This window comes from Apium graveolens, chromosome 6 (assembly GCF_009905375.1).
Source record: "Apium graveolens cultivar Ventura chromosome 6, ASM990537v1, whole genome shotgun sequence".
NCBI classification, from domain to species: Eukaryota; Viridiplantae; Streptophyta; class Magnoliopsida; order Apiales; family Apiaceae; genus Apium; species Apium graveolens.
In genome coordinates, this window is record NC_133652.1 from 97,843,922 (window position 1) to 97,868,103 (window position 24,182).

At 36.9% G+C, this 24,182-nt stretch overlaps 1 non-coding gene across 1 annotated transcript; it reads right to left on the bottom strand.

Moving 5' to 3' along the window:
* Window positions 1–11,936: 11,936 nt before the first annotated feature.
* Window positions 11,937–12,043, bottom strand: LOC141669429 (small nucleolar RNA R71). The gene has a single exon (XR_012553715.1). It is a non-coding gene; the product is annotated as a small nucleolar RNA R71 (small nucleolar RNA).
* Window positions 12,044–24,182: the final 12,139 nt, after the last annotated feature.

Here is a 24,182-nt window from a genome sequence, read left to right on the forward strand (position 1 = left end):
CATTCAAAGCACATCCTAACCCTGTTATAATTTATATGCCCTGTTGTTTTATCAACTTCATACTTAGGATTAGGTTGCTTTAGTATTCTTCTACTTGTTGTCCTGTACCTTGAGTGAAAATTAATATTTACTGGTCTTTGTACTTTAACATGAGTAGTATCAGTGGCGGAGATCATAGGTACATCATGATTTATTATTCTGCAACTTGAACTTCTCGAACATGTCCAATTTGAGCTTTGTCGGAGATTAAAATTTTAGCATAAGCTTATTTTAGTTCCGTATCCTCATCCCAATTTGCACTATTAAGTATTTTCCTTCTTTTATGTGATTACAAAAAATGTTCCATATGAACATCAATGTCATTATGACATAACTTGACTGTCCATATATGATTTATAGTAGCTTATTGAAGTGCAATAATTAGAGGTTCATCTACATTTTGCTTCCCCTTATCACATCTATCAACACTTGTAATAATTTTTGACCTTGTGACAAGTCCAACAGAACGTGGTGTATTGCTGATTTCTTGAATCAAAATGTCTTTCTCCTTAGGCCTTTATGTCCTCGATTTTCTAGGTACGTAAACATCTTCGAAATTTGTTTTTTTTTGTAACCAATATTCTTCCTTCATTTATCTAATCTGTTCCAAGCCTATTCCTAGATTTTCTTCAGCATATATCCTTTTTACTAGTTCATCATCCAACTTCTTGATTTTTAGATCTTTATAATACATAGTATTAGATTTGCCTTGGAACTTAAAAGTCTGCATGGATTAATGTACCTTAGAATCAATATTTATCACCCTGTCCTCCTGAGCTTCTTTAGTATTTATGACTATCAGAGTTGACCTATAATAGTTATAGTAGTCAAAGTAGTCAACTCATTAGTTTTCACCAATATCCTTCCTCTTCCATGACCTTTTTCTCTACTAGATTGGATATTAATCTTATCAGAAGTACCATTAAAGCCAATAGTTGTTGCATTATATCTCCCATCAATAACTGTCTTCTTCTTTTCTTCTTTGCTCCCTCCATTACTAGCATCATCATGTTGTCTTATCACTAAATCATCTTTGTATTTATCAATAAACTTCTCCCTTTTTTTAGCATTATAACCAAGGAGTATAGATACTAGAAGTTCTACTGATTGCTGGATTTCTGGATTTCATTCAACTATACAAACATCTTATCCACCTTATGCTCTAGATGATCTTGTCTATCAAATATTGGCTTCAAAATCATTTCCAAATCTCTTTGTTGAGTGGAAAGAGCAGTACCAATGTCAGATTAATATAACCACCCTTCTCTTTAACAACTTGATTATCCTGATGAAGAGAATTCATCATTAAAACAGATGCCTTTAGATAAGTTAAGAGTTGTGCATTCTTCATAGAAGAAGAAGAAGAAGAAGAAGAAAAAGTTGTTTGGAGATGATGAACAACTTCAGCAAAAATAGAGGTCTTAGTAGTAGACCATGTAGAAGTCCATTCTTTCTTCCTGAAGGATTTACTAGTATAAATGTTAATTGACCGTCTTTCTCTACCTTTTTATGGAGTCAATGTGAGAACTAAACTCCAATTCTTCACCTGATGAAGATGCATTAACATCAACATTAGAAGGTTTTGTATCCTGGATGACAGTGTTACTTCAACTTCAATAACTATAAGATCAACAGTTGACATTTGAGCAGGGACATTAGCTGGTAATGTGGATTAAGATTGAGTGAACTATATTGCAACTTCCCTATCATCAACTTCATGATGTAAGAGTGGACTTACACTTCATCATCAAGACTACTTTAGTTACAACCAGACCAAAAGTAAAGGGTTATTCTGGATTGAAAATCAAGAACCGAACAATTCAAGACCAATTCAATAAAAGCCCAATGTTGAGTCATAAATTGGATTTCCTAATACTCGACAATATTTATCATCAAGAAATGAAAACAAAAGAACCAAGGCTTGACATATTCTTTTATCGAGTCTAAGGATAGAATTTCCAAGGCTCGACCAACGTGGTTTGTCGAGTCTTGGAGTTGTTCAATTAATTCAAAGCTGTCAAGTCTTGGAAGTATTAGTTACAACTGTCGAGTCTTGAAAATGTGAAGAAATAAATTGTCAAGGCTAAAATTGTCGAGTCTTAGCACTTTGTAGGATTCATGAATTAAATCAATTTTGAGATACATGGCTCCTATTAATCCATGTGTCAAAAAGTAATTCATCCAGGTCTTCATGTAGACATTCTTCATATGGAAAGGTAAGTGCAAGGTAAGTTTATAAAACACCAATTATACTTTTAGATATATATTTTTAATCTACAAATAAATTTTTTGTAATTAATTGAGAAAAAATTCACGACTACATATACATAATTTTATTTAAGGAAGTATATCACCTATAGGCACATTGTCTTTTACCTATTTGTATCCGTTGTTTTAAAAATATAGAGAGATAGATAATTTCATATTATATATTTAAAAAGAAAATTGCATTTAAAAATTCTTTTTACTGATTTACACTACGCCATAGATTGCATACTGCAACCCCCAACAAGCGTGGCTAAAGGTCAAAAAACCGTTGCTATAGGTGCCAAAAACGCTATTGTAACACTTTTTCGGGGTTGCAATTTTAGCCGTGGGGAAAGCACTCAATTGCAACCCCGACACACCCTATTGCAATGCCTGCTTATCTGTTATAAAAATATTCTATTGCAACATCAACCAGGGTTATAATAGGACTTGACTAGTGTTGCAACAAGTTTTGGGCAATCAGGAGAATATTGTGGGCCCATATTATCAACCATATAATACATGATGTAACATTTTCACAATTAAAATTTAATAAATTTTTTCGTTAATATGCATATCTCGAAAATAAGTTACATGTTCATTTCAAAAATTCCAAACAATATAATATAAACTGAATTTACAAAAATAAATAAAATTGAACCATGTATTTACTAAAATACATGGTTCATGACTAGTAGAAAAAAATTTACAATTTTTTATCTCCAGATCATTTAACTAGTTGTATCCATTAAAGTTGATCTCCACTAAGTCACCCCGAGAACCACCCTCTCCCCTTGTTTCTTTATCTCAAGACGTGTTCGAAGCAGCCTTGTTACCCCTAGAGATTGCAGTAGCAGTTCCACTTGACTCGATAATTATCAATTTCCCTTTTGAATGACCGGAGACATCAAAAACAATGTTTGGTAAAGTATCAGTAGAAGGCTTACCAGAGGTCTTAGTGAACTCAGAGTAAAGAAGATAAGATTTACTAACTTCCGAAACCAGGAGATCGATCATCAGAGTTAACATCAGAGGATTTTTCCAGGAAGGGAGTTTCAGGACCACTCATAGCCCTTAGTCAGGAATGAAGAAATATTTAGGCAAGGGGTCACCAGGATACCGAGAAGTTCCAGATGCCTCCTAACCTGGATAAAATTCATCTAAGCAAGGAATATAAGATTTAGTTGCCTCATACCCTGGATGATATTCATCAAGGTTAAGAAAATATGACCCAAGATGGTCGTCCATAAAGAAACTGTTTCACAAAACAAGTAAATATTAGTGGTAAATTACGGATCAAATCAAAGCAAAAGGTACAAAAAAAAGTAAAGTATAGTGGCAACATTCTCACTCTAAAAGTATCACCCTGCACTTGAGGTATTGGACATGTTCAGACAATTATTCCACACGAAGCTCGCAAAAGCAGCAAATTATATATCTCATTCAAAGTTACATTAAAGGGCTAAGCATACCCATATGCAACTCATTCAGAAAACCTGTGTAACTTGTGAAGCACAAAAAACTGAATAGAGAATTAGCTTCAACATCGAAAAGCAATAGTCAACTCAAGTATGTTTTTTTTTCTTGTCCAACTTTGATTATCATAGCACAACATATTCATGAAAAATGTAACGAAAATGCTTACAACTTTTAAATAGTCTCAAGATATAGAAAATATTGTTATCTGGCATAAAGTTATAAAATTATTTGTGGTTAAAAAATATTTAACTTTGTCCCTCATCGTGGAACATCCAAACATTGTATACTTTTATTTTTTACTAAACCCTTAATGCAAGAGCGTTTAAAATTCAAAGAGGAATCATTGACAATCATCGAGAAACTATACACCTTTAATCCTGGTATCATTCTGTAGCAACAACAGTTATCCTAATGAAATTATAATAAAGAAGCACACTTTCACATTACCTTAAGAAAGTCATGTGCTTAGCACGTGTGTTCTCGCATAAGCTCTCTACTGCATCCTTCAAATTCAGAAGCTCAAAACATATCTTTCTTATGCCCTACTAGCATTAATATTCAAGTCATCATACACACAGAAGATTAAACCATAAATTGTTCGATTTGAGAAATAACATAGTGATGATAGTTATAAAATATTTTAGTGCTAGTTCCATTTACATCTATACATCGAATAAGGTGTGCTTCGTCACCAGTCAGTGAATGCGAAACATCAATTCCAGAGCGATTTTTAACAATAATCAGCTACAACAGATACTCCCTTGAAGTGAAATTTTTTAATCAGGCAACAAGTTCACATATTCCTTTCTAAAAACCGATAAATTGAACCAGATAAAGCTAATCAACCAAAAACCACAAAATACAAAAATAACCCACATCAAACAATACATTTGACATAAAATATTACCATTTTTATAAATCTTGACCATCAAATAAAAATTAAATCTTTTATAGTTATGCTTATAAGTTATGCTTATATATCGAAAAACCATATACAAGCAAGAACTCAATGGGAACATATATTGGTAAAGTTAATAAGGGTAGCAAAGTATAAATCAAAAAGTTGATTGATATTAAGAATTTAAGTACAATAGCAAAAGTACATTTTTCATCACCAGAAAAAATAACAAAAAAAGAAATTAAAAATTAATTTTACCTTTTCAAACTTGGATTGATAAGAAGATTCAATTTTAGATTGTGGAGTTACAAATTCAATTGTTGGGAATTCATCTCCATCCCCTCTTACTTTTTGTCCAGAGTACATAACCTCATTCCTTTGAAAGATCTATGGTGGATCCCAATGTATCTTAATGTTATCTTTGAACTGGGAAGTGAAACCGCAATACCAAGTAAATTAAGATCAATTATAGTTTCTACATTTTTACAACGAGTAAATAGTTTTTCAGTAAATCTATAATTAATATTCATTTGCTCTTAAGCGGTTTAATGAATTATATATAAAGATGCGGAGTTAAATCTAAATGTTCCGCATCCAAGGTAAATCACTTACAATGTTGTTATCCTGGAAAAATCAGAACTATGGTTGTTGCATTTCAAACCTTCCCAAACAAAGTCTTCTGGTTCACATGGATCTCCTTACGAGATGTCTCTTGTTACTCCATACTTAGACTTAATGTTAAAAATGGCAATAATTATACATAAAATTGAATACATAAAAGTTATCAAAATACCTGGTGATAGTCATTTTACAATCAAATGTTTTGACTAAAATTCACATATGAGAAAAAATGATGGAAATACATACCATCTGTCTCTTTTGTTCCTGAAGTTGAAAATCTTTTAACGGAATACATTTCATATGCATTGAGAATGGGTAGAAGGGTTGAATCTTCAGTTCTATTTAGTGATACGATGTACTTGGTTGAATCTATATAATCAAACAAGTACACAAAGTCATTGCCATTAGAATTAATCAACTACTAGGTGCATATAAATCTAAGCTGATAGAACACTAATCAAGACATCAACTATATACATAACACCCAATCTGAAAAATAATTCGAATAATGCAGAGAAATACAAGGGTTTTGAGAACTTTTTAGCTGAGCCATGGCCTTAAGTCTCATGGACCTACCTATATATATACCTCAAAGTACAGATTATCGAGCAATTGCACTGAAATTGACCGTAGAAGCCTGGCTAGGTTGAAGCCCTTGAGTTGAATCATTGAGTTTCATGGTCAAGTTTTGATGCGGCCATCGTTGATTTGAGCTTAATCTTCGTGAGGAGAGCAAATAATTGTATTTACTTGCCTGGCATCGTCACCGGAGATGCCGAATGGCCATTAATAAACTGAAGAGCTTTAGGATTATTAAGTTCTGTATATGAATCGATAGAGAAAAACAGGGATAATAAAAATTCATAATCGATTTGTATCAGAAAACAAGGATTTGGCATAAAATTTTGATTAAAAATTAAAGTTTGAGTCGGGTTTGGAAAGGGGGAATCAAAACTAGGTTTTGGACACTAGTATTATTCTTCTTAACGAGATTTCAGTTTTTTGTTGAAGTTACAACGCAACAATTTTGCCGCCTCTGAACCTTTTCGAGCTTTTCTTTTTTTATAAATATTTATTTTCATATTAAAATTATTAGTTACTTTTATAAATTTAATCATTTTAAAATTTAAAATTTAAATGATAAATTTCTTTATAAATACTATCATAAATCAATCCTCTAACGAATAGTTAAGTTTTAGAAATCAAAATTATTTTTTTATTTATATGAAGTATATGTTACTTTTTTAATATTTTAATCTTTTTCAAATATTTAAAAAATTATTATGTTATAAATATATCATAAATATCTCTAATAATATCCTATTAACTATCTGTGTCAGACCAGTGTTGCAATTTAAATCATTAATTACTATTTTTTTAATAAATATTATTTTTAACATTTAATTATGAGAAATAAATAAGTTAAATAATATTCCCTCTGTCCCATTCATTTCCATAGACTTTCCTTTTTTGGATTTCCCATTCAATTCTATACATTTCAAACTTACAAAAAATAGTAAGAATTTAATAATATAAAAATCATCCACATCCACTACTTTGTTCCACTACACTCACTTTATTCATTAAATATTGATTGGTCCTAGCACTTTACCCAACTTTATACCTTTTCTCACTAAATTACAATTTTCCTTCTCTCTCATCCCACTACCTTACCAAAACTAATATTATTTTAATGAATTTATTGTCCTCCGTGCCCAAACCATTAGTATAGAAATGGTTGGGACTGAGGTAGTATATAAATATTTTAAAATGGTCAATATATGTATATATTATCTATTTAATGGTTTATTAAGTTTTATAAAGAGTTTAATTTATCAATATAATATTGTAAATCACTACACTAATATTATTAACTTTTAAAAATAAATAAAATATATATTTCAATTATTATTTTATTTATATGTAAATACTTAATTATTAGTTAAATTAAAAAAAATTATATATATATAAATGTCATGTTGGTAACACATTGCAACTATATCGCAAAATCAAAAAAGAAGGGCTGCGATAGACATGTGTTCAGAAGGCTACTATTACACTTTTCTTTGCAACCCATGATGAAGGGTTGCATCATCTAATCTATGGCCTAGTGTTATTTTTAATTTATCAAAGGAAAAATTATCTCTTATAAAATGGAAAAAAGGTAGGTTTTAATTAGAAAAATTCCTAAACTACCCTGGCCCAAACAAAACCCCCGCACCTGTTTTTCTTCTTCTCCCGTGCATCTCTCGAACTATCCTGACTCTCTCCCTCTCTCCTCGATTTATCTCTAATTTTGACTCATTTTCAATCCAAAATTGGCCTCGTGCTCAGTTTTACTCCCTCTACAGTCCCGTGTGACTGTGTCTGTACATATGTGTTTGTGGAGAAATTTTTTTGAATCCCATTTCGGGATTTATTCAATTTTTCTTGATTTTTAAATGGGTATGATGAATTCCAACTTGTTTCTTGTAAATAAGTATGCCTACACCGAATCGAACGATGGACGTATAAGCATTAGGTATTGGCAAAGCCATGATTGCTTTCATTTTGTAGATAAATTTATAGGTAAGTTATTTATAGTATTATCAGAGTTACCTCTTGTGTTTAAAGGTATTGAATGATGAAAAAGGTGTGTGTATATTCTGTGTGTGTATATGATGCATAGTGCCTACCATATAGAGAGCAAAATGGGTGGGCTAGGTATACATTAGAATGAAATGAGAGATGGGCTGATAGTCTGATACTAATATTTTTAGTTAATGCGAATGTGAGAGAAAAATGTGAGGGAATAGGGGAATTATTTGGAACATTTGTAGAATCCGTTCAATCAAGCCCACGCTTTTTATGAATATACCCTCAATTGGGTAAATAGGACACAAAACCTACATTGGTTATTCTGTGCACACACTATATTAATATTAGTTATTTTGGACATTTTCTCTGTCAATTAACCGCTTTTTATTGATTATTTTCAAAGAAAAAGGATATTAGACTCTCTGATCAGACTAAACATGTTTAGGCAAAAAAATGAATAAATGCTAGTAGGGAATTAAACTAATAATAAAAATTTGAATTGATAATTAAGTTAGCTAAAAAAAGACAAAAATCTTGGACAAAAGCCATTTTTCATTTTTCTTTCAAAAAAGAATAAGAAAAAAATTAAAAAAACTACAAGGGAATAATTCTTGTATATGCATAATACAAATTAAATATAATAATTACTTAATTTTAGGTGAAATCTTAATAAAGCAATATAAATAATTACTAAATGCATGGTATGTTTGAAGATTCTGATATTAAGAACCTATTATGAAAAAAGATGTCATTTTCTCAAATATCAAATATAATATATGTGTGTCTTTATAGTAAATAATATATGTTTTTTAAATCAACATCAAAAAAAATTGTATGACAAAAAGTGCATGCCTAATTTATGACATCTCTTTCAGAACTAGTTGGCATGGTGGCAAGTAGAAGTGGCCAAACAAGAGGGCCGGATGAGCCGTGCCGGTTTGCTATCGGGCTAGTTTGGCTAACTCAGCACTCGTGAATGACACGTATATTTTGGCAAGCCGTGCCGAGTTCGGGCCGAATGAAGATAAGTAAGTTCATGTACGGCACGCGAGTTTAAAGAGATAGTAGAGTTACAAGATTTGCAAAATTGTTGTTGGCAGACAGGCGCGTGTTGGACTCAGCCCGGCTATCCCTGGGCGGGGAGAGCCGAGGCGAGTTAGGCTCTGTTTCTTTTTAATTTTTATCTTATCCCATCCGTACTAAGGCATGCAATGTTGAAAACTCATTTTCAATTTCAATATTATTAACATTATATTTATGTGTGGTGTGTTGACTGAGCAAGGAACATCGAATGATTAAGAATTGTTGGATTGACCAAATATATATATTAGAAATTTAATTATTATTTATAAAACTTTTTTATGAATAATTTTCTTTCCCTTCGCCATTTCAATATAATAATTATTATTATATAGGAGTTGAATATTGTTGTTCTAGGAAAAATATTTTATGTCAGATATCGACAAGTCATAGATCAAGGAATATCGAGAAGTATGTCGAGAAGTCTAAAATGACTTGTAGAGAAGTCTCAAGAAATATCAATAAGTCAAATCCTCATGTAGAGAACTGGAGATATCGACAAGTCAAAAAGTTTATGTAGAGAACTGGAGATACCGACAAGTCAAAAAGCTTATGTAGGGGACTAGAGACATCGACAAGTCGTTCTACTTGTAGAGAACTAGAGACCTCGACAAGTCAAAAGCCGTGTAGAGAACTTGAGATATCGATAAGTCATTTTACTTATTGATATGTGATATCTCTACATAACAAAAGAGGTCTAGACAAAACTCCATAATTCAGAATACAGACAATTTGAAGATCCAAGATTACCAGTCAACAAACAATTTTATCACTGAATTGGAAAGCCTACAAATACAGCTTGAAGAATACGAGATCAATGGCCACTACGCCATAAGTGCTCAAATGCTATGCTCTTCTATTGTTGCCTGATAAGTGGCATTTTATACCACTTAGAACGTCTTAAAATGGCTTAAATTGGTGTCTTGAAATCAAGTATTTTGTGTATTTGATGCGTTTTTCTAGTGTTTATGCATTTCAGGGTATTAGTGCATTTCGGGGGAGGAATCATCAAGAATAAGCCTTGATATGTGTTCACCATTGCGAGAGGAAAGGAATGGACAGATTATGGCAAAGAAACGGAGCAAACCTGGATTTTTTCCAGTAGAGGCCTGCGCGCCCGCGCAGCAATACTGAGCGGCCGCGCAGCAACCTGCGCGCCCGCGCAGCTATGCTGAGCGGCCGCGCAGGGTCGGGGAAAAAGATAAATTATTTTAGACTTCTACTTCTGTTTGGCTTCCAACTTCTATGTAATCTGAGTTTTATGGGACTATTATATAGGTAGATTTGAGACGTTTTCACAGAGAGTATTAAGGGGATTATGTTTTAGATTGTGTTTTACGCAAGAAGCGAAGGAGATAAGGAAGAAGACCGATTTAGCACACCGCAACGAAGAGGAAGCATATTTTCTTGTGATTCTTGTTTCGTTGTAACGTTGGATGCTAGTTTTCTTGCTTTGACTTATTTACTCTTGTGACGTACTCTGTTTTAATATAATTAGTTTAGTTATTATTTTCTTGTGTTTGTTTATCATGATTTCATATGAACCCATGATGGAGATAAGTTCTATTATGGGCTAATCGTGATCATGGGGTTACAACGGATTTTTTATGGAATTCTTTAGTTAATTGTTTAATACTTTAGTGTGTGATGATTGCATGATATCTAGTATTGGTTGTGCGTATTCGTCTTATGTGCGTCGCGAACATATAAGATAAGGTGTTAATCTCTTGTGAAGCGACGGTGGATCTTGAGATTTAGAACTTGCCATACTAGCATAGGTTCATGTACGTTGAGCATGATTAGTGGGTAACTCTAACAGTTTTATTTGCCCTATGTAATTAAAAGGAATAACTTGAGCTTAAATCGTTATCTTGTCAATTTCTGTAGACATATAGGAACTCAACATAATTGATGACTATTCAACTTCTATCTTAATTGTGGATGCTTGGTAGAATGGTATTAGTACAATGAAAGTTGGCTTTTATCAGTTTCGTGTTATTCGATTAATATCATCACTGTCACATGCTAAAGGTAATAACAATGGCTATAGAAGGAAGTAATAATGAAGTTGTGATCTCATGAGTGTTTTATTATTGATAAATTGAAGTGTTAGTTAAGTGGTTAATTAAGTAGTTAATTATAGTTAATATTTAATCAACAATTTTAAGTGTTATTATCTTAACATTGAGAAGTAATCATACATTGGTGAGTGAGTTTAATTAGACAATAATTTAGTCTGAGTCTCTGAGGGAACGAACTAGAAAATATTCTATATTACTTGCGAACGCGTATACTTGCGTGAATATTAGCGCGTATTTTCGCCCTAACAAGTTTTTGGCGCCGCTGCCGGGGACTCGGCATATTTGTTTAGTTTATGTACTTACCATCATTGGTCATTAGGACTCAGTGATTAGGACGTAGTAGTTACTTACTCTTTTCGGTTGTGTTTCAGGTACTTTAGCAAGCGTTTATGCAAACTCGTTCTCGTGCTCGCAAGAGGACTTTAGATACAGCTGAGGAGACAGACGAAGTTCTTGATATTCCGGAGAAGTTAGATTTTGAGGATTCGGATTCAGGAACTGAGCAGAAAGAACCAGTAAACATGGGAGATCGTATTGTTCAAGCTGATCCAGCTCTTATGGATTTTTCTCGGCCTAAAATTGATGACATTCAGTCAAGCATCCTTCATCCGGCTATTCAAGCTAACACCTTTGAAATCAAGCCGGGCACTATTCAGATGGTGCAGAATTCTGTTTCTTTTGGAGGAGCGGCAACTGAAGACCCCAACATGCACATAAGGAATTTTGTCGAGATCTGCAGCACTTTTAAGTATAATGGCGTGACTGATGAGGCTATCAAGTTGAGGCTTTTCCCATTCTCACTGAGGGATAAGGCTAAAGATTGGTTACATTCTGAACCAGCTGGGTCCATCACTATGTGGCAAGATCTTGCGCAAAAGTTTCTGGTGAAGTTTTATCCAATGGCAAAGACTGCTGCTATGAGGAGTGCTCTTACTCAGTTTGCGCAGCAACCTACAGAATCTATGTGCGAGGCTTGGGAACGCTACAAGGAAATGTTGAGAAAATGTCCACATCATGGAATGCCGGATTGGATGGTGATCACTGGTTTCTATAATGGTTTGGGGGCCCAATCTCGGCCCATGCTCGATGCAGCAGCTGGAGGCGCCTTATGAGCTAAAAGCTATACTGAGGCGTATAATCTTATAGAGACGATGGCTGCAAATGAGCATCAAAACCCAACTCAGAGGATGACGTCAGGCAAGGTAGCAGGTATTCTGGAAGTTGATGCAGCCACCGCTATTGCAGCCCAGCTTCAAGCGCTATCAATGAAGGTTGATTCTCTGGCTACGTATGGAGTTAATCAAATAGCTATGATTTGTGAGCTTTGTGCAGGTTCTCATGCTACGGATCAGTGTTCTCTTGTCAACGAATCTGTTCAGTATGTGAATAATTATCAGCAACAACAGCAGCCTGTGCCAGCGACCTATCATCCTAATAACAGAAATCATCCAAATTTCAGCTGGGGGAATAATCAGAATACTATTCAGCCACCATATCAGCAAGGAGTGAGTAAACAGTTTAACCCACCTGGATTCCAGCAACCACAGTAGTATGCTACAAGGCAATCATATCCTTAACAGGGAAGTACAGCTACACCCACTAGTGCTGATTTTGAGGAACTTAAGCTGTTGTGTAAGAGTCAGGCGGTTTCTATCAAGACCTTGGAAAATCAAATCGGTCAATTAGCCAATGCAGTGTTCAAGCGTCAACCTGACACTCTTCCCAGTGACACGGAAGTACCAGGCAGGAAGGAAGCTAAAGAGCAAGTCAAGGCTATTACCTTAAGGTCTGGAAAAGTGGCTGATGCTGAAAAGGCAAAGGAAGTCGAAGCTGAAGTTAGAGATGAAGAATCTAAGCAAAAGGAGAAAGCGGCGGAACCAAGGAAGACTACTGTTGAACACACTCTGCCTGAGGCTAATACAGGGGAGAAACAGCTCTATCCTCCACCACCTTTTCCTAAGAGATTGCAGCAACAAAAGCTGGATAGACAGTTCGGGAAGTTTCTGGAGGTGTTCAAGAAACTTCACATCAATATACCTTTCGTTGAGGCTCTGGAACAAATGCCTAGTTATGCGAAGTTTATGAAGACTATTCTTTCAAGGAAGGTGAAACTGGATGACCTTGAAACCGTTGCTCTCACGGAAGAATGCAGCGCTGTTCTGCAGCAAAAGTTACCACCAAAACTGAAAGATCCAGGAAGCTTCACCATTCCTTGCACCATTGGCAATCTAACTTTTGACAAGTGCCTTTGTGATTTGGGAGCAAGCATTAATCTGATGCCGTTGTCGATCTTTAAAAAGCTGGATCTGCCTGATCCAAAACCCACATACATGTCGCTACAATTGGCTGACCGTTAAATTACTTACCCAAGGGGCATAGTTGAGGATGTGCTCATCAAGGTGGATAAGCTCTTCTTTCCAGCAGATTTTGTTATTCTGGATTTTGAGGAAGATAAGAAGATTCCCATAATCTTGGGAAGGCCTTTCTTGGCCACTGGCCGTACCTTGATAGATGTGCAAAAAGGTGAACTTACTATGCGGGTCCAAGATCAGGATATGACCTTCAATGTATTCAAGGCAATGAAATTCCCTACAGAAGATGAGGAGTGCTTAAAAGTGGATGTGATTGATACTGCGGTTACTTCGGAACTCGATCACATGCTAATGTCTGATGCATTGGAAAAGGCCTTAGTGGGGGATTTTGACAGCGATGATGAAGATAGCAACGAGCAATTACAATATCTGAACGCTTCTCCATAGAAGCGAAAGCTGGACATACCATTTGAATCTCTTGGTACTTCTGACCTTAAGAATGCTGAAGGGAAGCTCAAACCATCAATAGAGGAAGCACCTACCTTGGAGCTCAAACCATTACCTGAACACTTGAGGTATGCGTTTTTAGGTGATTCATCTATGTTACCTGTTATTATTTCATCTGACCTTTCAGGTAGTGAGGAAGACAAGCTCTTAAGGATTTTGAGAGAATTCAAATCGGCTATAGGATGGACCATAGCAGACATCAAGGGGATAAGTCCTTCATATTGTATGCATAAAATTCTGCTAGAGGAAGGTAGTAAGCCAACTGTGGAACAACAGCGAAGACTAAATCCCATCATGAAGGAGGTGGTGAAGAAAGAAATTCTGAAATGGCTAGATGCAGGCATCATTTATCCTATTTCTGACAGCTCGTGGGTGAGCCCCGTACAATGTGTACCTAAGAAGGGAGGTATCACTGTGGTCTCAAATGAAAAGAATGAGCTCATCCCTACTCGAACAGTTACAGGATGGAGAGTATGCATGGATTATATAAAATTGAACAAAGCCACAAGGAAGGATCACTTCCCCCTTCCATTTATTGATCAAATGCTTGACAGATTGGCGGGTCATGAGTATTTTTGTCTTCTAGATGGTTATTCCGGGTATAATCAGATTTGTATTGCACCAGAGGATCAGGAAAAGACTACCTTCACTTATCCATTTGGCACATTTGCTTTTCGCAGAGTTTCGTTTGGGTTATGTGGCGCCCCGGCCACTTTTCAGAGATGTATGATGGCTATATTCTCTGACATGATTGGAAATAACGTCGAAGTGTTCATGGATGACTTCTCCGTCTTTGGACTCTCATATGATGAATGTTTGAATAATCTACGCGCCGTACTCAAAAGATGCGTGGAAACTAATTTGGTGCTTAATTGGGAGAAATGTCATTTTATGGTGCGTGAAGGCATTATCCTTGGGCATAAGGTCTCTAGCAAGGGTCTGGAGGTGGACAAGGCCAAGGTGGGAGTCATTGAAAATCTTCCCCCACCTAATTCTGTGAAAGGAATCCGTAGTTTTCTTGGTTATGCGGGTTTTTATCGACGATTCATCATGGACTTTTCAAAGATATCTAAGCCGTTGTGCAATTTGCTTGAGAAAGATGTGCCGTTCAAATTTGATGATGAATGTTTGGCAGCATTCGAGACTCTCAAGAAGAGTTTGATCACTGCACCAGTTATTACAACACCAGATTGGACAGAACCGTTTGAGATGATGTGTGATGCGAGTGATTATGCGGTAGGTGCAGTTCTGGGACAGCGCAAGAAAAATCTCTTCCATGTGGTCTACTATGCGAGTAAGACTTTAAATGGTGCCCAATTGAACTACACCACTACTGAGAAGGAGCTTTTGGCTATAGTCTTTGGCTTTGAGAAATTTCGATCTTATCTGCTTGGTACGAAAGTAACAGTATTCACTGATCATGCAGCTATTCGCTATCTGGTTTCTAAGAAGGATTCGAAGCCGAGACTCATTCGTTGGGTGCTTTTACTTCGAGAATTTGATTTAGAGATCAAAGATAGAAAAGGTACTGAGAATCAAGTAGCTGACCATCTCTCTAGGTTGGAGAATCCCGATTCTACTTCACAAGATAGGACGTTAATCAATGAATCTTTTCCGGATGAGCAGTTGTTTGCAATTCAGGAGGAAGAACCATGGTTTGCAGATATTGTAAACTATCTCGTCAGCAACATAATGCCTCCTAATTTAACATCCGCCCAAAAGAAGAAGTTTCTGCATGAGGTGAAGTGGTATATGTGGGATGAACCATATTTGTTTAGACAGGGAGCTGACCAGATCATCAGGAGATGTATCCCGTTCTGTGAGACGGAGGGGATATTACGAGACTGCCATTCCACGGTTTATGGGGGACACTATGGAGGTGAGAAGACGGCAACTCGTATTCTGCAAGCAGGTTTTTTCTGGCCTACTTTGTTCAAGGATGCTCATCAGTTTGTTTTAAGGTGTGATCATTGCCAAAGAGTGGGAAATTTGTCAAGGAAGGATGAGATGCCATTAAATGTGATGCTTGAAGTCGAGGTCTTTGATGTGTGGGGAATCTATTTCATGGGGCCTTTTATCACGTCTTGCAATAATTAGTACATCTTGCTGGCAGTCGATTATGTCTCAAAATGGGTCGAAGTTAAAGCTTTACCGACAAATGATGCAAAGGCAGTGCTAAATTTTCTTCATAAGCAAATTTTCACAAGGTTTGGAACACCTCGGGTAATCATAAGTGATGAAGGATCGCATTTTTGCAACCGTAAGTTCACTTCTATGATGCAGCTTTATAATGTGAATCATCGAGTAGCTACTGCCTATCATCCGCAAACAAATGGTCAAGCGGAAGTGTCTAACAGAGAGATAAAGCGTATTCTAGAGAAGGTTGTTTGTCCGTCAAGGAAGGATTGGTCTTTAAAGCTCGATGAAGCTGTTTGGGCTTACAGAACAGCATACAAAACTCTACTTGGGATGTCACCGTTTCAGTTGGTGTATGGTAAGGGATGTCATCTACCGGCGGAGCTTGAGCATAAGGCCTACTGGGCATTGAAGAAATTAAACCTGGATTTAGATGCAGCTGGTAAGAAAAGAATGCTTCAGCTTAATGAACTTGATGAATTTCGACTTCAAGCGTACGAGAATAACAAAATGTATAAGGAAAAGGTGAAGAGGTGGCACGATAGGAAGCTACATCCTATGTTATTTGTGCCAGGGCAACAAGTTCTTTTATTCAACTCTCGGCTCCGACTTTTTCCTGGGAAGTTGAAATCAAGGTGGTCTGGACCTTTTATTGTAAAAACTGTGTTTCCACATGGAGCGGTGGAAATTTTTGAGAATGATTCGGACCAAGCATTCAAGGTTAACGGTCAGCGGTTGAAGCACTACTATGGGGACATGGCAAACCGAGAGGTGGTTAGTGCCATTTTGTTGACTACTTGAGAAAGGTACGGAACGTCAAGCTAATGACGAAAAAGAAGCGCTGCGTGGGAGGCAACCCATGAATTGTTGTTACAGGAACCCATAGAAGTTAATAACCTATCCAAAAACACAAAAAAATCAGAAAACAGGGGCTGAAATTTTTTTTTTCCAGAGACCCTCTGCGCGCCCGTGCAGGGGTCGAGTTCCAGAAAATTTTTTACAGTTCAGAAAAAAAAAACAAAAACAAAAAAACAGTTTTAGCCCATAAACCCACGAATTTTTCCCACTACCCCATCATTTTATCCCTTAATTCCCAAACCCTAATCTAATCCACACCCTATATATACATACACCTATCCTACATATCTCCCACAAAACTTCCTACACTTAAACCCTCTCACAAACATCAAAAATCAGTTCTTACTCACTTTTATTCACGAATCAATGGCACCCAAGAGAGCACATACTATTGACAGCAGCAGCACAGTTCCTACTGCTGATTCATCGAGGGGTACTGCTGCAAGGCCTCAGTTAACTGACAGAGCTGCGGAGGAGGAGTACACTAGGCTGTTGGGGAAGCCGATTCTGAAGGAGAGGGGGTTTTTACCATCAGGGAGGGATGGTGAGTTATTGCCCATGATTGCAGAGAAGGGGTGGATAGCTTTTTGTGAGTCACCTGAAGCAGTACCGATGAGCGTTGTTCACAAGTTCTACGCGAACGCGAAGGCTGAAAAGAATGGGTTTTCTGTAGTCCGTGGGCTGACGGTTGATTATCATCCTGCGGCGATTCGTCGTGTGATTGGACAGCGAGAGAGGAAGCCCGAGGAGGAGCACTGGAATGAAAAGACTGCTGAGGATTTTGACTTAGATTTGATTTGTGCGACTCTCTGTCGACCGGGCACAGTTTGGAACCGCAATCCAGCCAATAATGAGTATCGTCACTTTCCGGCGATCGCCATGAACAGGTATGCCCGTGCATGGAATGCATTTATATGTGCTATTATATGTGCTAATATTTTGCCTTCTTCACATGCACACGAGGTCACAGTTGAGAGAGCACAGTTGTTGTGGGGAATTCTGCGTGATGAGTACTATGTGGACCTTGGTGAGTTTATCTACCAAGGAATTCTGAAGTTTTTGAGGGGAGCAAAGCATATGAACATCCCTTATGCATCCACGGTTACGAAGCTATGCCGAGCAGTGGGAGTGAACTGGCCGGCTCATGAGCAGTTGCAGTTGCCAGCAGCTCCGATAGATTCTGGCACTCTGAATGGGATGCAGGAGTGGACCGGTGGTGAGCCTGAGGAGTATGGGCTGGGTTATCGTCTTCCAGGAGGGCGTCCAGCACGAGGTGCTACTATGGCTAGGCCAGGGCGTGATGAGGCTGGTTCTTCGAGAGCTCAGGAGGGTGCTGGGATGGTTGATGCCCAGTATAGGAGGCTTTCACGGCGGATGGATGCCATGTATGAGACGCAAAGCAGGTTTGCTCAGGAGCTCACCCTTGCGTTAGGGACTGCTTTTCGAGGCCTTGGAGCTGATATCCAGTGGCCAGTTTTTGGTGAGGACTCTGCATACCCACCGCCTGATACTCCACCCACTGAGGGTGATGATGATGATGACTCCGAGTAGGTATACCATGTGTTCCTTTCTACTACTTTCACTGAGGACAGTGAAGATTTTTAGTTTGGGGGTGGTAGTTAAGGAATATTGTGTGTGTGTCATTTAGTTGCATATTCATGATAGTTTAGTTCATATAGTTGCATAATTTATGCCATTTAGTTTTTTTTTTATGAATGTCATGTAGCTCATGCATTTACCATGATCCCTTTTGCAATAAGTTATCGACTGAATTGTGATATTGATGCAAGTGTAGTGATAGCATTAAAGTGATATTAAGTTGTGTAGGTTGATATGCATGCTAGAAACAATTGTAAGTCCACTAAGTCTTAAAGAATGCGTAAGGGCTAGATTGTTGTTATTATTTGGTTGTTTTCAAGGTCAATCTACTTATTATGCTTAGAATTCGATTATAGGTTCTTAGTGATAAAGACATGAAAAAAAAAAGAAAAAATTTTTGAAGAAAAAAATATGGAAGTTGTTGCTAGTTGTGGCTAGGTGTCAAATGGCTAGTAGCCGGCTCGCATATGTTGCGAGTAGTCTAGGGTTGAGCAAGATGGAGCGAAACGCACTTGCTCAGAAGTTATTAAAAAAATAAAAATAAAATAAAATAAAATTTTGCATAATTGATCAAGAGTGGGCTCTTTGGTATTCGAGTTATTAAGTTCTTAGGGGACTTTGTGCCTAGTGACCTAAGGCTTTTAGAGTCTGGGATCCGCTAATCTAACGCTCGTTACATGGATACCATTGTATAAGTCTTTTGTGGACCTCACTCATTGCACGGTCAAATAAGCATTTGAGTTGTAAATAAAAAGCACGATTCCGTAGTAAGCTCCAGAGTTCTTGTAGTGTTGTATATCACTTTGTGCCTAGAATTTTTATTCTTTGTATAATCGTAGGATTGCCTTGAGGATAGTCTAGTCATAGTAATTGGTCTAGTTCCGAAGCATATCTGTTAAGCATTTGCACACACCACGTTTCTGGCCGTATGTCCGTTTGCATGAGTTTATTGATCTTTAGTTGTCTAACTGCATTCGTTGAGATGTGACAATTTGGTAGGTTAATTGTAGTAAGGGGGATCGTTGCATTTTCATATAGATTGCATTCATGCATATTTTTATTTATTTTTGAGTCTGTGACGCTTGAGGACAAGCATCGATTTAAGTTTGGGGGTGTGATAAGTGGCATTTTATACCACTTAGAACGTCTTAAAATGGCTTAAATTGGTGTCTTGAAATCAAGTATTTTGTGTATTTGACGCGTTTGTCTAGTGTTTATGCATTTCAGGGTATTAGTGCATTTCGGGGGAGGAATCATCAAGAATAAGCCTTGGCATGTGTTCACCATTGCGAGAGGAAAGGAATGGGCAGATTACGGCGAAGAAATGGAGCAAACCTGGATTTTTTCCAGTAGAGGCCTGCGCGCCCGCGCATCAATGCTGAGCGGCCGCGCAGCAACCTGCGCGCCCGCGCAGCTATGCTGAGCGGCCGCGCAGGGTCGGGGAAAAAGATAAATTATTTTAGACTTCTACTTCTGTTTGGCTTCCAACTTCTATGTAATCTGAGTTTTATGGGACTATTATATAGGTAGATTTGAGACGTTTTCACAGAGAGTATTAAGGGGATTATGTTTTAGATTGTGTTTTACCAAGAAGCGAAGGAGATAAGGAAGAAGACCGATTTAGCACACCGCAACGAAGAGGAAGCATATTTTCTTGTGATTCTTGTTTTGTTGTAACGTTGGATGCTAGTTTTCTTGCTTTGACTTATTTACTCTTGTGATGTACTCTGTTTTAATATAATTAGTTTAGTTATTATTTTCTTGTGTTTGTTTATCATGATTTCATATGAACCCATGATGGCGGTAAGTTCTATTATGGGCTAATCGTGATCATGGGGTTGCAACAGATTTATTATGGAATTCTTTAGTTAATTGTTTAATACTTTAGTGTGTGATGATTGCATGATATCTAGTATTGGTTGTGCGTATTCGTCTTATGTGCGTCGCGAACATATAAGATAGGGTGTTAATCTCTTGTGAAGCGACGGTGGATCTTGAGATTTAGAACTTGCCATGCTAGCATAGGTTCATGTACGTTGAGCATGATTAGTGGGTAACTCTAATAGTTTTATTTGCCCTATGTAATCAAAAGGAATAACTTGAGCTTAAATCGTTGTGTTGTCAATTTCTGTAGACATATAGGAACTCAACATAATTGATGACTATTCAACTTCTATCTTAATTGTGGATGCTTGGTAGAATGGTATTAGTACAATGAAAGTTGGCTTTTATCAGTTTCGTGTTATTCGATTAATATCATCACTATCACATGCTAAAGGTAATAACAATGGCTATAGAAGGAAGTAATAATGAAGTTGTGATCTCATGAGTGTTTTATTATTGATAAATTGAAGTGTTAGTTAAGTGGTTAATTAAGTAGTTAATTATAGTTAATATTTAATCAACAATTTTAAGTGTTATTATCTTAACATTGAGAAGTAATCATACATTGGTGAGTGAGTTTAATTAGACAATAATTTAGTCTGAGTCTCTGAGGGAACGAACTAGAAAATATTCTATATTACTTGCGAACGCGTATACTTGCGTGAATATTAGCGCGTGTTTTCGCCCTAACATTGCCTTATGTCAAAAAAACATTGCATTTTCAATAATGCAACGCCATGGGGCGTTATATCTGCGGCCGTTGCATTAGAGGCATAATGCAACGCTTTTTGGGGGTCTACAGCAACACCAATAAGCATTGCCTAATAGATGTAATGCAACAGTATATACATCAAATGCAACACCAAAAAGCGTTGGCTCTGACATAAGCTGGTTCTAAGACTCCATGTGTGGAGCCCACATTAAGGCCACATCAGCACATGACACGTGGATGCCACTTCAGCAGTGGGCCCCACACAAGCACCACGTCAGCAGGGGCCCCCACTAAAAATGCCATGTAAGCATTGGGGCCCACATGCCACGTCAGCAGCGGTCCACATGCCACGTCACTGGTATGTAATGCAACGCTTTTTATCAACTTTTAGGACAGGCGAACATAATTAAAAGCAACGCTTATATAGCTAATGCAACACCACAATATATGGTAAAAACATTACTATTACTTTATAATACAACACCCAAATATCAAATGCAACGCTTTAATTAAAATTTTTGCAAGATAATATTTCATAATTATAGAAGCCCATGAAAATTATCCTAATAACCATTCAACAATTTCTACTAGCCATCTAAAATATCATCCAACAACCCCATTACAAGTGTCATCCACAAAATACATCCAACAACCCCAACATCATACTAACTACTAAAATCATTACAAGTTCTTCGATGTGCCAAAAAGATACTATTACAATTGAAGCTAAAGCTATTACAATTGGTGGGGCATCAAATGCCCACTACAAGAAAAACAATTTCAGACAACACTAATTAGACAACAGTTGAAAAAAGAACCGTTGTCCCAAAATGACAGACAATGGTTTTATTTTGCCCTCCTACAACCATTGTCTAACCTAAGGTTCATACAACGGTTTTGTGAACTGTTGTAAAAAATCACAAAAAAGTGGAGTTTGCACAACAGTTGTTTGAAACCATTGTCTTCATATGCTTCACACAACGGGATTAGTAACTGTTGTAAAATGTTAGACAACGGTTTTTCAAATCTATTGTTAATCCATCTTTATAACAACGGTTTAAAAAACCGTTGTCTTTTGAATGTAAAATGACAACAGTTTATGAAGCTGTTGTCTAAGCAATCCCGAGACAACAGTTAATTTAGAAGTCTTTCTGTTGGATATTTACCTTTCAGACAAGTGTTTATGAAAAGTCTCGTCTTATTATACATCAAACAACGGTTCTTAAATAAGGTTCAAATGACGGTTCTAACAAGACAATAACCATTGTCTATTAATGGGAAAACGTGGCACCATCTGATTTGGTGAAAATATTTCATCCGGATCACTTAGTTGGCAAAATCTCACCCATTGATTGACTTCACCTAGATCACTTATTTATCTTATGAATGGATTGGTTGTCAGAGAATAATGCTCAGATTGATTGTAAGAATAGGAAAGTAAGACTTCAGACATTGGGTAGTAAGAAGAAGGTGGTATTTCAAGGAAATAAGCAAGAACAGAAGTTCTTAACGATCGCTCAAGTGAAGAAGTTATTGCGTCAGAATTGTGTGGCGTATTTGGCCCATGTGATAGACACCAGCAAGGAAGTTCCAGCACTAGAAGCGATTCCAGTTGTCAACGAATTTCTAGATGTCTTTCCAGACGATCTACCAGGATTACCTCCCGACAGGGAAATTGAATTTGCGATTGACCTAGCACTCGGAACAGAACTAGTTTCTAAAGCTCCGTATCGGATGGTACCAGTGGAGATGAAAGAATTGGCAATTCAGCTGCAAGATCTTTTGGAGAAAGGAGTTATAAGACCCAGTGTATCCCCATGGGGCGCACCAGTACTATTTGTCAAGAAGAAGGACGGGAGTATGCGACTGTGTATTGACTATCGAGAACTGAATAAGCTAACCATTAAGAATAAGTACCTGTTGCCAAGGATCGATGATTTGTTTGACCAATTGAGAGGCGCTGTATGGTTTTCTAAAATTGATTTAAGATCTGGATATCATCAACTGAAGATCAAGCCTGAAGACATTCCAAAGACCGCATTCAGAACCAGATATGGGCATTATGAGTTTCTAGTGATGGCATTTGGATTAACCAACGCACCAGCAGCTTTCATGGATCTGATGAATCGAGTATTCAAGAAATATTTGGATAAATTCGTGATCGTGTTCATAGAAGACATCTTGATCTATTCTAAAATAGAAGAGGAGCACGTAGAGCATTTGAGGATAGTTTTTGAGATACTGCGACAAGAAAATTGTACGCAAAGTTTTCCAAGTGTGAATTTTGGTTAAAAGAAGTACGATTTCTTGGGCACGTAATTAGCAATAAAGGAGTAGAAGTGGATCCAACAAATATTGAAGCTATAATCAACTGGGAGAGGCCAAAGACACCAATGAAAGTACGAAGTTTCATGGGATTAGCAGGTTACTATAGAAGATTCGTGCAAGATTTTGTAAAATAGTTATGCCGTTGACAAAGCTCACCAGGAAGAACCAAAAGTTCAAATGGGACGAGAAATGCGAGGAAAGTTTCCAAGAATTAAAGAATAGATTAGTATCTTCTCCAGTGCTAGTCTTGCCAGATGATCAAGGAAATTTTGTGATTTATAGTGACGCGTCATATAAAGGATTGGGATGTGTTTTGATGCAGCATGACAAGGTGATAACCTACGCTTCAAGACAGTTAAAACCACATGAAGAGAATTATCCAACTCATGATCTTGAATTAGAAGCTATAATATTTGCATTGAAGATTTAGAGGCATTATCTCTATGGGGAAAATTGCGAGATCTACACGGACCACAAGAGTTTAAAGTATATCTTTACCCAGAAGGAATTAAACATGAGACAACGAAGATGGCTAGAACTAATCAAGGACTATGACTGTACTATCAACTATCATCCAGGAAAAACAAATGTGGTGGCCGACGCGCTGAGCAGAAAAGAAAGGTTGAATATGATAACTTCATCCGAGGAGTTGATCAAGGAATTTGAGAAGCTGGAAATAGAGGTCAGTATCCCAAGTATGTCTACAGAGGTGTTATGTGCAATGTCTTTTCAACCAGAACTATTAGAGAAGATAAAAAGATGTCAGGAAGAAGTAATGAGCCATGAACGAGACAGTTTGACATGTGAAGAGTTAGGGAGTCAAA